The sequence below is a fragment of the Pristiophorus japonicus genome, chromosome 3 (assembly GCF_044704955.1).
Source record: "Pristiophorus japonicus isolate sPriJap1 chromosome 3, sPriJap1.hap1, whole genome shotgun sequence".
NCBI lineage: Eukaryota > Metazoa > Chordata > Chondrichthyes > Pristiophoridae > Pristiophorus > Pristiophorus japonicus.
The window spans coordinates 102076217-102089067 of record NC_091979.1 but is presented as its reverse complement, the minus strand read 5'-3'; positions in this window follow the sequence as shown (position 1 = coordinate 102089067).

Below are 12851 nucleotides of genomic sequence, written 5' to 3'. Positions count from 1 at the left end.
CCTGCACCTATTTTCTATGTTTCTCTATGTTTCTATGATATTTCATTCTGCACTAATACCAGTGTTGCATAGGTGGGACAAGTTAATTGATTAAGAGGTGAAATTGCCCTCCACCCTATTTCAGGCAGATAATTTGAATTATTTGAATTATTACCACCCGGCGGGAGGCAGGGGTAGAAGCGGGAAATCGGGCTCTTTAAATGAAAAAATGCTTCCCAACGCTTTCGGGTGCTGTTGGAGGCAGTAGCGGGACAGTATTGGGACAGGAGCAGGGCGGTGTCCATTAGTGCGACGTGACGTGTCGCAATATCCCTCCCCTTTACTTAAAGGGGAGGGATGCTGTGAGGCCTAGTGAGGCCTCAGTGGCGCCCACTGGGTAACCAGGGAGGGCTTCAGCCGGGCCAGCAGCCTGGCACCCAAGCGGGGATACCAGGTTGTCTATTGGTGGCCCAGCTGAACCAGCGGCTGCCATTGTCAGGCCGACTCAGGAGTTGGTCGACAATTAAAAAAAAATGGCGGTCGCAACAGTACACCCTCCCCTTTAAGGGCAGCCGTAATGCCCAGCCACCGACCGGTGCCGACCGCACTCCCGTGGGGCAATTCCCCCCCGGGGTGCAAAACGGATCGGGACCGGGTGGGGCGGGAAAGATGGGGCACAGCAGAAGCCCCTTTCTGCTGCCCTGACCCAGGGGCAATTGTGGACAGGTTGCACCCTCTGCCTGCCCCCCGGCGGAGAGGCCTTACCACCCTGTTACCACCTCAACGGGCCTTAAAAAAGAAGTTAATTTCGGCCCCTAAGTGTCTCAAAATGCTTTAAGGGGTAAAATATATTTTCTGAACACAGACTTGATTTGTGTTTTTTTTTCTCTGTTCTGTGAAAGAAGAAATCTTTTGAAATATTGTTCACTTATCTAATCAAATATAAGCTTCTACCACCCATGATCATGGTGAGCAACTGACTATACCGGTAACCATTTTCCATCACCAGAGAAATCAATTACAATGGCATGGCTTACTGCATATGAAGGGTGCCAACTTTTTAGGGCATTTCAGGAAGCTCTTTGACCTTTCATTGCTGATGGAGAGCATTTTAAATCTGACAGAATACCCTGATATTTCAGTGGAAAAATGAATTGAACAAAACAAAAGAAACTGTCTTTACTCATTTCCAATAAATCACAATAAAAGAAATCGAAGCTGCCGGTGGTACAGGGCAAAGGTCACCTGTGGTTTCTGCCGATGTAACAAGGGTAATCCAGTAATCATAGGGGACTTTAATCTACAGATAGACTGGGCAAACCAAATAAGCAGTAATAATGTGGAGGACGAATTCATGGAATGTATGCAAGATGGTTTTCTAGATCAGTATGTTGAGGAATCAACTAGGAAAAAGGTGACCGAAGGCTGCACTGGTACAGTGTTGGACCTCGTCATCGATCTGCCCTTGCTGAGAGTAGGCTCCCTAGGTATGTAAAATAGTCCACATTGTCCAAGGCTGCACCGTGGACTTTGATGACCGGGGGACAGTGCTGTGTGGTGGGGTCAGGTTGGTGGAGGACTTTTGTCTTAGGGATGTTTAGTATAAAGCCCATGCTTTCATATGCCTTGATGAAGATATTGATGATGGCTTGGAGTTCAGCCTCTGAATGTGCGCAGATGCAAGCATCGTCTGCGTACTGTAGTTCGATGACAGAGGATGGGACGACCTTGGATCTAGCCTGGAGGCGACGAAGGTTGAACAGGTTCCCATTGTTTCTATAGTTTAGTTTGACTCCAGCGGGGAGCTTGTTGAGATTGAGATGGAGCATTGCAGACAGGAAGATTGAGAAGAGCGTTGGCGCGATGACGCAGCCCTGCTTAACCCCGGTCCAGACCTGGATTGGGTTTGTGATGGATCCATTGGTCAGGATAACGGTCGCCTGAGGAAGAGAGTGTTCGAAGACAAGGACCTCAAATCTGGCACAAAACTTATGGTCTGCAGGGCTGTAGTGATAACCGCCCTCCTATATGGCTCAGAGACATGAACCATATAGAGTAGACACCTCAAACAGCTGGAGAAATATCACCAACGCTGCCTCCGCAAGATCCTGCAAATCCACTGGGAGGATAGACGCACCAACGTCAGTGTTCTCGATCAAGCCATCATCCCCAGCATTGAAGCACTGACCACACACGACCAGCTCTGTTGGGCGGGCCACATCATCCACATGCCAGGCACCAGACTCCCAAAGCAAGCGCTCTATTCAGAACTCGTGCACGACAAGCAAGCCGCAGGTGGGCAGAGGAAACATTTCAAGGACACCCTCAAAGCCTATTTGATAAAGTGCAACATTCCCACCGGCACCTGGGAATCGCTTGCCCAAGACCGCCCTAAGTGGAGGAAAAGCATCCAGGAGGTTGCTGAGCACCTCGAACATGCAGAAAACAAGCGCAGCAGCGGAAGGAGTGTGCATCAACCCAGGCTCCCCACCCACCCTTTCCTTCAACAACTGTCTGTCCCACCTGTGACAGTGATTGTGATTCCTGTATTGGACTGTACAGTCACCTGATAACTCAATTTTAGAGTGGAAGCAAGTCTTCCTCAATTTCGAGGCACTGCCTACGATGATGATGATGATGAGGAGGAAACAGGTTATTTTAGATCTAGTGTTGTGCAATGAGAAAGAGTTAATTAATAACCTTGTAGTAAACGGCCTTTCTGGAACAGTGACCATAATATGATAATATGAAAGTGATTTAGTTAAATCCGAAACTAGGGTCTTAAATCTCAGCAAAGTAAATTACGTACGTATGAGGTTGGCTAAGGTAGATTGGGACATTACATTAAAAGATATGACAGTAGACAAACAATGGCTAGCATTTGAAGAATTAATACATAATTTACAACAGGCATATGACAGGAGACAAACAATGGCTAGCATTTGAAGAATTAATACATAATTTACACCAAACATACATTCTTTTAAGGCACAAAGAGCTAGAATTTCCCCAGCCTAACGCACGTCTTAACGTGATTTTTTTTGCGTTAAAAGTGCTTTATTGTTCTTATAATGAAGTGCACAAAATTCCCTAAACCTTAAGAATGGCATTTTGAAAATATCGACAAAAAGCGGATCGCCCTGGTGTAACGTGAAAAAAAACCGCACCACCTAAGTTTGGCCATTTGGCGAAACCATTTTGGAATTTTTAAAAAAACACTGAGAAAAGCAGGCATTGCAGCCTCAGAAATGTCGGTAAGTAGGAAGAGCTGCAAAAAAGTTAAGTTAAAGATTTTATTTTTTAAATTCTTTTGCTGCAATTACTTAGTTAAGGGTCTTGTAAATGTTTTGTGATTTTTGATTTTTTGTTTTTGCAAATTCTTTTTGTGTTTTCTTCCTTCCCAGGGCCTGTATTTTTGGTGTTGATAGGCCTCGGGCGAAAGTTGGCGAATTCGCCGTTTTTAACGCGAATCGCGTGCAACACCATTTTTTAAGGAAAGATGTATTTTGTGGCCAAATTTACCCCCTTAAAAAATGGCAACATTTTTATTCTTATTTATTCACGAAACTGACATTATTTATCAAATAACGACAGGCTGGGGAATTTCTCGCAAAAGCCCCACAGGAAAAGTAGTCCAACTGTGGCTAACAAGAGAAGTTAAGGATAGTATTAAATCAAAGGAAGAGGCATATAATGTTGACAAAAGAGCAGTAAGCCTGAGGATTGGGAAGATTTTAGAATTCAGCAAAGGAGGACCAAGAAATTGATAAAGAAAGGGAAAATAGTATATGAGAGTAAACTAGTGAGAGACACAACAGTTAAACTGGGCTAGAATTTCGAAATTTCCGTCAGCGTCAGATTGCCGCTCAAAATACCGCTACAGTAAAATTACTGCGGGTGAAAATTTCCACAAATAAAGGAAAAAATTCCGCCCGGCAAAAAAAAATGGACCTCAACCCCGATTTTCGGTGGAAAACGCGATCGTGGGTCAATTGGGCGGTTCTTAAAGAAAATGGGTGGTAATTACTAAAATTTAGACCGAGGCCGTGGGTTGGGCCGAGGAGGAGGGAAAACACAAAAAATATTTTTTCCAAAAAACAAAAAATGAAAAAATCAGAATACATTTTCAAGACCCTTTTCAACTTAATCGCTGTAAAAGAATTTAAAAATAACAACTAAAAACCCTTTATCTTACCTTTTTTTGCAGGGCTACTTAGCTACCACCCAGCTCCCGCTGCTTCTCGTGGGCGTTTATTTTCTACTTAACTACGGGTCACCACTGAGTCACAGCTCAGGCGATAGTGGTTTTTGGACGGTCCATTCCTCAGTGGTATTTCGAAACTTTTCTGGAAATTTTCACCAGGTGGTTTTCTCCCCAAACCGACCAATACTGCCGAGAAACCAGGCAGAGATGCAGTGAAAAATCCAGCCCATAAAAACAGACAGTAAAAGCTTCTATAGGTAACTAAAAAGGAAAAGGTTAGCAAAAGTACAGGCTGAGACAGGAGAAATTAGAATGGGGAATAAGCAAAGGGCAGAGAAATTAAACAAATACTTTGTGTCTGTCTTCATGGAAGAAGACACAAAAAACCTCCTGGAAATACTGGAGAACCAAGGGTGTAGCGAGAATGAGGAAGTGAAAGAAATTAGCATTAGTAAAAAAATAGTACTGGAGAAATTAATGGGACTGAAGGCCGATAAATCCTTTGGACCTGATGGCCTACATTCTAGGTTTTGAAAGAGGTGGCTATAGAAATAGAAGATGCATTGGTTGTCATCTTCCAAAATTCCATAGATTCTAGAACTGACCCCACAGATATGTAATACCGCTATTTAAGAAAGGAGGGAGAGAGAAAACAGGGAACTACAGACCAGTTAGCCTGACATCAGTCGGAGGGAAAATGCTAGAATCTATTATTAAGGACGTGGCAACAGGGCACTTAGAAAATAATAATAGGATTGGGCAGAGTCAACACGGATTTATGAAAGGGAAATCATGTTTGACAAATCTGTTAGAGTTTTTTAAGGTTGTACCTAATAGAACATATAAGGGGGAACCAGTGGATGTGATGCATTTGGATTTTCAGAAGGCATTCAATAAAGTGCCACACAAGAGGTTATTAAACAAAATTAGGGTTCATGGGATTGGGGGGTAATATAGCATCATGGATTGAGGATTGGTTAATGGACAGAAAACAGCGAATTGGAATAAACGGGTTGGCAGGCTGTAACGAGTGAGGTGCTGCAAGGATCATAGAAACATAGAAACATAGAGAATAGGTGCAGGAGTAGGCCATTCAGCTCCTCGAGCCTGCACCACCATTCAATAAGATCATGGCTGATCATTCCCTCAGTACCACTTTCCTGCTTTCTCTCCATACCCCTTGATCCTTTTAGTCGTAAGGGCCATATCTAACTCCCATCTTGAATATATCCAACGAACTGGCATCAACAACTCTCTGCGGTAGAGAATTCCACAGGTTAACAACTCTCTGAGTGAAGAAGATTCTCCTCAGCTCAGTCCTAAATGGCTTACCCTTTATCCTTAGACTGTGTCCCCTGGTTCTGGACTTCCCCAACATCGGGAACAATCATCGCGCATCTAACCTGTTTAGTCCCGTCAGAATTTTATATGTTTCTATGAGATCCCCTCTCATTCTTCTAAACTCCAATGTATAAAGGCCCAGTTGATCCAGTCTCTCCTCATATGTCAGTCAAGCCATCCCAGGAATCAGTCTGGTGAACCTTCTCTGCACTCCCTCAATAGCAAGAACGTCCTTCCTCAGATTAGGAGACCAAATCGGAACACATTATTTCAGGTGAGGCCTCACCAAGGTCCTGTACAACTGCAGTAAGACCTCGCTGCTCCTATACTCAAATCCCCTGGCTATGAAGGCCAACATGCCATTTGCCTTCTTCACCGCCTGCTGTACCTACATGCCAACTTTCAATGACTGATGTACCAAGACACCCAGGTCTCATTGCACCTCCCCTTTTCCTAATCTGCCTTCATTCAGATAATATTCTGCCTTTGTGTTTTTGCCACCAAAGTGGATAACCTCACATTTATCCATATTATACTGCATCTGCCATGCATTTTCCCACTCACCTAACCTGTCCAAGTCACCCTACAGCCTCTTAGCAACATCGTCACAGCTCACACCCGCACCCAGCTTAGCGTCATCTGCAAAATTGGAGATATTACAATCAATTCCTTCAACTAAATCATTGATGTATATTGTAAATAGCTGGGGTCCCAGCACTGAGCCTTGTGGCACCCCACTAGTCACTGCCTGCCATTCTGAAAACGCCCCATTTATACCGACTCTCTGCTTCCTGTCTGCCAACCAGTTCTCTATCCACGTCAATATATTACCCCCAAATCCATTGCTTTAATTTTGCACACCAATCTCTTGTGTGGGACCTTGTCAAAAGCCTTTTGAAAGTCCAAATACACCACATCTACTGGTTCTCCCTTGTCTACTCTACTAGTTACATCCTCAAAATATTCTCGAAGATTTGTCAAGCATGATTTCCCTTTCATAAATCCATGCTGACTTGGACTGATCCTGTCACTGCTTTCCAAATACGCTGCTATTTCATCTTTAATAATTGATTCCAACATTTTCCCCACTACTGATATCAGGTTAACTGGTGTATAATTCCCCGTTTTCTCTCTCCCTCCTTTCTTAAAAAGTCGTGTTACATTAGCTACCCTCCAGTCCATAGGAACTGATCCGGAGTCGATAGACTGCTGGAAAATGATCACCAATGCATCCACTATTTCTCGGGCCACTATTGGCGCTTGGGCCCCAGTTATTCACCATCTCTATCAATGATTTGGATGACGGGACTATTATGTATGCAAACCTGTAAATGCCATGTCTACCCACCAGCGGGCTTATTCCCTGGAATTCACATGGGATCCCATAATCCTTTGGGAGCACCTGTATATAAGGAGGCCTCACAGGCTGGAGATACACTCTGAGATCTGTATTGAAGGACTATGGTCACACCTTACTTTGATCTTGCAGTATCTAGTCTGACTCTTTATTCAAAATATAACAACTGGTGACGAGATACAGATGAAGAACTCCACCGCAACAATGCAGAGAACTGTGGGCATCCTGGAGAAATTTTCGGAGGGAGATGATTGGGAAACCTTCGTGGAGTGACTCGACCAATACTTCGTGGCAAATGAGCTGGAAGGAGAAGCGAACGCTGCCAAATGAAGGCCAATCCTTCTCACTGTTTGCGGGGCACCAACGTATGTGTTATGTTCCTAACACAGATGAAACTGCACACAGGGAGGTTAAAGTAACAGTCACCTCAGTCTTTATTAAGACACTCCAGAGTGAGGAACAGGCCTTGGGGGCCGGCTTATATACAGTGCTCCCAAGGGATGCTGGGATCCCTTGGGACTTCAGGGGGTGCACTCCCTGGTGGTGGAACATGGGAGTGCATGCTTTACAGATACACAACATCACTCCCCCCCAAAGTCAAAGTGAAAACTATTTACAAGGTGAGGCGGTCGGGAGCCTTTCTTTCCCTGGTGGATCGCCTCGGTACAAATGTCTGTTCTGGTGTGTTGACTGTGCCCTCACTGGGCTGGCGTGTTGTTGGCCCTGCAGGGCTGCAGGTTGAGCCTGGCCTTGCTGGGCTGTTGTGCGTGATGGGTTCAATTTCCTGGTCCGGGGTGGTGTCGTTGGGCCTTTGGGTGTGTGTTGTGGGCTCGAAAAGGTGGTGTCTGCTGTGGGTTGTTCAGGGCAGTCTGTGAACTGTAGCCTCGTTTGGTCCAGGTGCTTTCTGTAAATTTGTCCATTGTCTAGTTTGACTACAAACACCATACTCCCTTCTTTAGCTACCACTGTGCCCGTAATCCACTTGGGACCATGTCCATAGTTTCGCACATACACAGGGTCATTCAGATCAATTTCCCGTGACACAGTGGCGCGAACATCGTTTACATTTTATTGCTGCTGCCTGCTCTCTACCTGATCATGCAGGTTGGGGTGAACCGGCGAGAGTCTGGTTTTAAGTGTCCTTTTCATGAGTAACTCAGCCGGGGGCACCCCTGTGAGCGAGTGGGGTCTCGTGTGGTGGACAGGCGGGTTTGGAGTGAGCCTTCTGTGACTCGTTTAAGGCTCTGTTTGATTGTTTGTACTGCCTGCTCTGCCTGCCCATTGAATGTTGGTTTAAACGAGGCCGAGGTGACATGTTTGATCCCATTGTGGGTCATGAATTCTTTAAATTCGGCACTGGTGAAACATGGCCCGTTGTCACTGACCAGTATGTCAGGCAGGCCGTGGGTGGCAAACATGGCCCTCAGGCTTTCAAAAAAATGGTGGTGGTGGCGGTGCTTCCTGACATTATTTCACATTCAATCCATTTTGAAAAAGCATCCACCACCACCAGGAACATTTTACCAAGAAACAGGCCCGCATAGTCGACGTGGATCCTAGACCATGGTCTGGAGGGTCAGGGCCACAAACTTAGTGGTGCCTCTCTGGGCGCGTTGCTCAACTGAGCACACACCCTGCATTGCCGTACACAGGACTCTAAGTCAGAGTCGATACCGGGCTACCACATGTGGGATCTGGGTATTGCTTTTATCATTACTATACCCGGGTGTGTGCTGTGGCAATCCGAGATGAACATCTCCCTGCCCTTTTTGGGTAGCACTACGCGGTTACCCCACAACAGGCAGTCTGCCTGAATGGAAAGCTTATCCTTTCGCTGCTGGAATGGCTTGATTAGCTCTTGCATTTGAATGGGGATGCTGGCCCAGCTCCCATGCAGTACACAGTTTTTTACTAGAGATAGCAGGGGATCTTGGTCCAAGTCCTAATCTGGCGGGCCGTAACAGGTGATTTATCATTTTCAAATGCTTCCATGACCATCAACAAGTCTGCGGGCTGCGCCACCATCAACGAGTTTGCACGCTGCGCCATTTCCATCCCCGTGGTGGGCAATGGTAGCCGACTAAGAGCATCCACATAGTTCTCGGTGCTTGGCCTGTGGCAGATGGTATAGTTGTTCGCTGATAGCGCGAGTGCCCACCTTTGTATGCGGGCTGAGGAATTAGTATTTATCTCCTTGTTTTCAGCAAACAGGGATATGAGGGGCTTGTGATCGGTTTCCAATTTGAGGCCAAACAGGTACTGATGCATTTTCTTTACCCCGAACACACACGCTAATGCCTCTTTCTCAATCATGCTGTAGGCCCTTCCGGCCTTAGACAAGCTCCTGGAGACATAGGCGACAGGTTGCAAGTTCCCCGCAATGTTAGCTTGTTGTAATACACACCCGACTCCGTATGACGATGCATCACATGCTAGCACAAGTCTTTTACATGGGTTCTACAATACAAGCAGCTTGTTGGAGCATAAAATGTTTCTGGCTTTCTCAAAAGCAATTACTTGTTTTTTGTCCCCATACCCAGTTCTCACCTTTACGCAATAACACATGTAGGGGCTCTAAGAGGGTGCTTAAACCCGGTAGAAAGTTACCAAAATAGTTGAGGAGTCCCAGGAATGACCGCAGCTCCGTGATGTTCTGTGGCCTGGGTGCGTTCCTGATAGCCTCTGTCTTGGCGTCTTTGGGACGAATGCCGTCCGCCGCGATCTTTCTCCCAAAAACTCCACTTCTGTTGCCATGAAGATGCATTTCGACCTCTTCAGCCGCAGCCCTACACGATCCAGTCGCTGGAGGACCTCCTCCAGGTTTTGTAGGTGCTCGACGGTGTCCCGACCCATGACCAATATCTCGTCCTGAAAAACCACCATGTGTGGTGCCGACTTGAGTAGGCTCTCCATGTTTCTCTGGAAGATCTCTGCAGCCGACCAAATTCCAAACGGGCATCTGTTGTAGATGAACAGTCCCTTGTGCGTGTTGATGCAGGTGAGACCCTTCGAAGACTCCTCCAGCTCCTGCGTCATGTAGGCCGAAGTCAAGTTGAGCTTGGTGAAATGCTTGCCTCCTGCCAGCATCGCAAATAGGTCGTCTGCTTTAGGTAGCGGGTATTGGTCCTGTAGCGAGAAACGATTAATAGTTACTTGATAATCGCCGCAAATCCTGACCGTGCCATCACTTTTGAGTACTGGAACAATCGGGCTGGCCCACTCGCTGAATTCCACTGGGGAGATTATGCCCTCACATTGCAGTCTGTCCAGCTTGATTTCCATTTTCTCCCTCATCATGTGAGGTACCGCTCGCGCCTTGTGGTGAATGGGTCGTGCCCCTGGGACCAAGTGTATCCACACCTTCGCCCCGGAAAAGTTTCCAAATCCTGGCTCAAAAAGGGAAGGAAATTTGTTAAGAACCTGGGTACATGAGACCTCATCGACATGTGATAGCGCTCGGATGTCATCCCAGTTCCAGCGGATTTTGCCCAGCCAGCTTCTTCCAAGAAGTGTAGGGCCATCGCCCAGGACAATCCAGAGTGGCAGTCCGTGCACCGTGCCCTCGTAGGTGACCTTGACCATGATGCTGCCCAGGACAGTGATAAGCTCTCAGTTTCATGTGGATGGGGCTCAGGGCTGGTCCATTGTTCCACAGCTCTTGCAAATATACCCTTTGAAGCGGCATGAATCAGCTGAATGGAAGCCTCCGCAACGCCAACAAGGTGCGAATTGCCTTGCATTCATCCTTTGTTGGGGATTCTGAGTCATCTGGGTCACCTGAGGCCTGCTGGCAGTTGCAGACTCATGGTTTCTGCCCTGTACATTTCTGCTCGCAAACACAGTTCCAGTTAATTTATGAACGTTGCTAGCACTTTTGTGCTGAGAGAGTTGTTTGGTGTTATCAGCGGGGCACTAAGAGTCATGTCCCGTGACTGCCCCACGAATGCCCAGTTACTGCCCCACACATTGTTTAGTCTCTGAGAGGCCAATTTTGTGCCGGTGGCGGCATTTCCCGTGTCAGTGCTAAACTTTCATATAATTCCTCAGGCAATTTATCTTTTGGATAAGATGATAAACCAACAACTTGTCTGTCTGTTCAGCTTGGTGTTAAAGACCCCTGCTTTACTTTAAGGAAAGTAAGGAGTACATTCTCCTGGTATCCAGGCCAATATTTTCCTTCAACTAGCACCATAAACGAATTAAGCTATCATTTATCTAATTTGCTATTTGTTGGATTTTGCAATGCATAGATTGGCCATTGGATTTGCTTCTTTAACAACAGTGATTAATTCATTGGCCGGTAAGCATTTTGGGGTGTCCTGGAGACATGATATCGTGTTATATAAATGCAAATTTGTTCTTTTGCATTATTCACTTTAGGCAGCTTTATTCACTTTGAGAGCTAAGATGGAAACTTGGCAGACTTGGTATTAAAACATTCAGTAAAGTTTGTAGTGAAATAATTATCACACAAAAAATCTTGAAACCTTTTCTTTAGACTGTACAGAATCGATTAAGCTAATCTTTGGTGTTTACTCCTTTGAATTGTCTGCTTTCAAACCTTCAATTAATTTATCTTTTAAAAGAAACAATTTTCTGTTGGCCATCAGAGATCATTGTATCTGCATTTCAATGTATTACCTTGGTTAGAAAAGCTTTCAATGTGTTTCTGTCCTCGTTGCTATGGTTTTCATGCAACAGTACAACATGACTCAATGTTTTCAGACATTTTCAAGGCTATGGTTCCAAATACTTCTGTCATACACAAGTGTTGCAATATTAGTTAGATATGTTCTTATTGTGGCAAAACTATTCACGTTGCTGTATTTTGACAATATATGGGGGAGGAACTCATTATCGACCCGTTCGGGGCGCTAATGTTTCTCCACTCTCAAAAAATTGGCTTCAGTGCTCCAGGAAGGAAGTGGAGTGCTATCAATAGCTCCAATTCCTTCCTGGAGTGCTAATGGAAGCAGTCGGGGAATAAACCTCAGCAGCCGGGCCGTGCAGCGCTGCCGTGTACAAAGGACCCTTGCCTCCATTAAAGTGAAGGGCCATTGCTGCAGGCTCTGCAATTTGAAACAGACCTACCTGGACCACAAATGGGAGCGGCTAACCCAAATGATCAGCCCGGCACTCAAGGAAAATGCCGGGCTGAATGATTGCAGGCAGGAACCGTGAAGAAAACAGCAACAAGAAAGGTAGTTTTTTGTTTACTTATCTTGGCCACGTTGCCTTTAATTATGACCCCCGGTAGCGGCCGGCCGCCCGATCCACATCTCCTGTGGCTGCCGGTGTTTTCACTCGGGGCTACTGCAGGGGGCAAATGTGATGTTTGGGTCGCGGGCGCTAACGGGGCGATGCACTTGGCGATGATGCCATGATCTATGGGCGTAGGAGATCGGGGTGCAACGCCGTAGCACACCGCTAAACCCCCGCCCAACATGGTGGGTGTCGATGTCACCACCGCACCCAGTCGCAAAGGCAAGTGTTCCCCCGGGGTCGCTAATAGGAGGCGCAAATACACCTACCTTCTAGCCCTGTGGGCTGGATTTTCGGTCTTCTGCCGTCCCGGTTCGTGCCCTGGAGGTGGCTGCAATGGCGGCAGTAAGCATTTCCGGGCGAGTGGCCCGCTTCCAGCGCGCTGCCAGGACATTCGGTGCCCCCCGGAAGTGGCGTGCCAGTGTGCAAAGCCTCTAGTTGCGACACCAGCTCGATATTTGGATCGCTCCTGGCCCGTCACGCTCCATCGTGAGACTGCCTGTGGAAGCTGGCATTCCAAGCTGTAGAACATAACATAAGAACATAAGAAATAGGAGCCGGAGTAGGCCATTTGGCCCCTCGAGCCTATTCCGCCATTCAATAAGATCATGGGTGATCTGATCTTGGCCTCAACTCCACTTCCCTGCCCGCTCCCCATAACCCATGACTCCCTTATTGTTCAAAAATCTGTCTATTTCCACCTTAAAT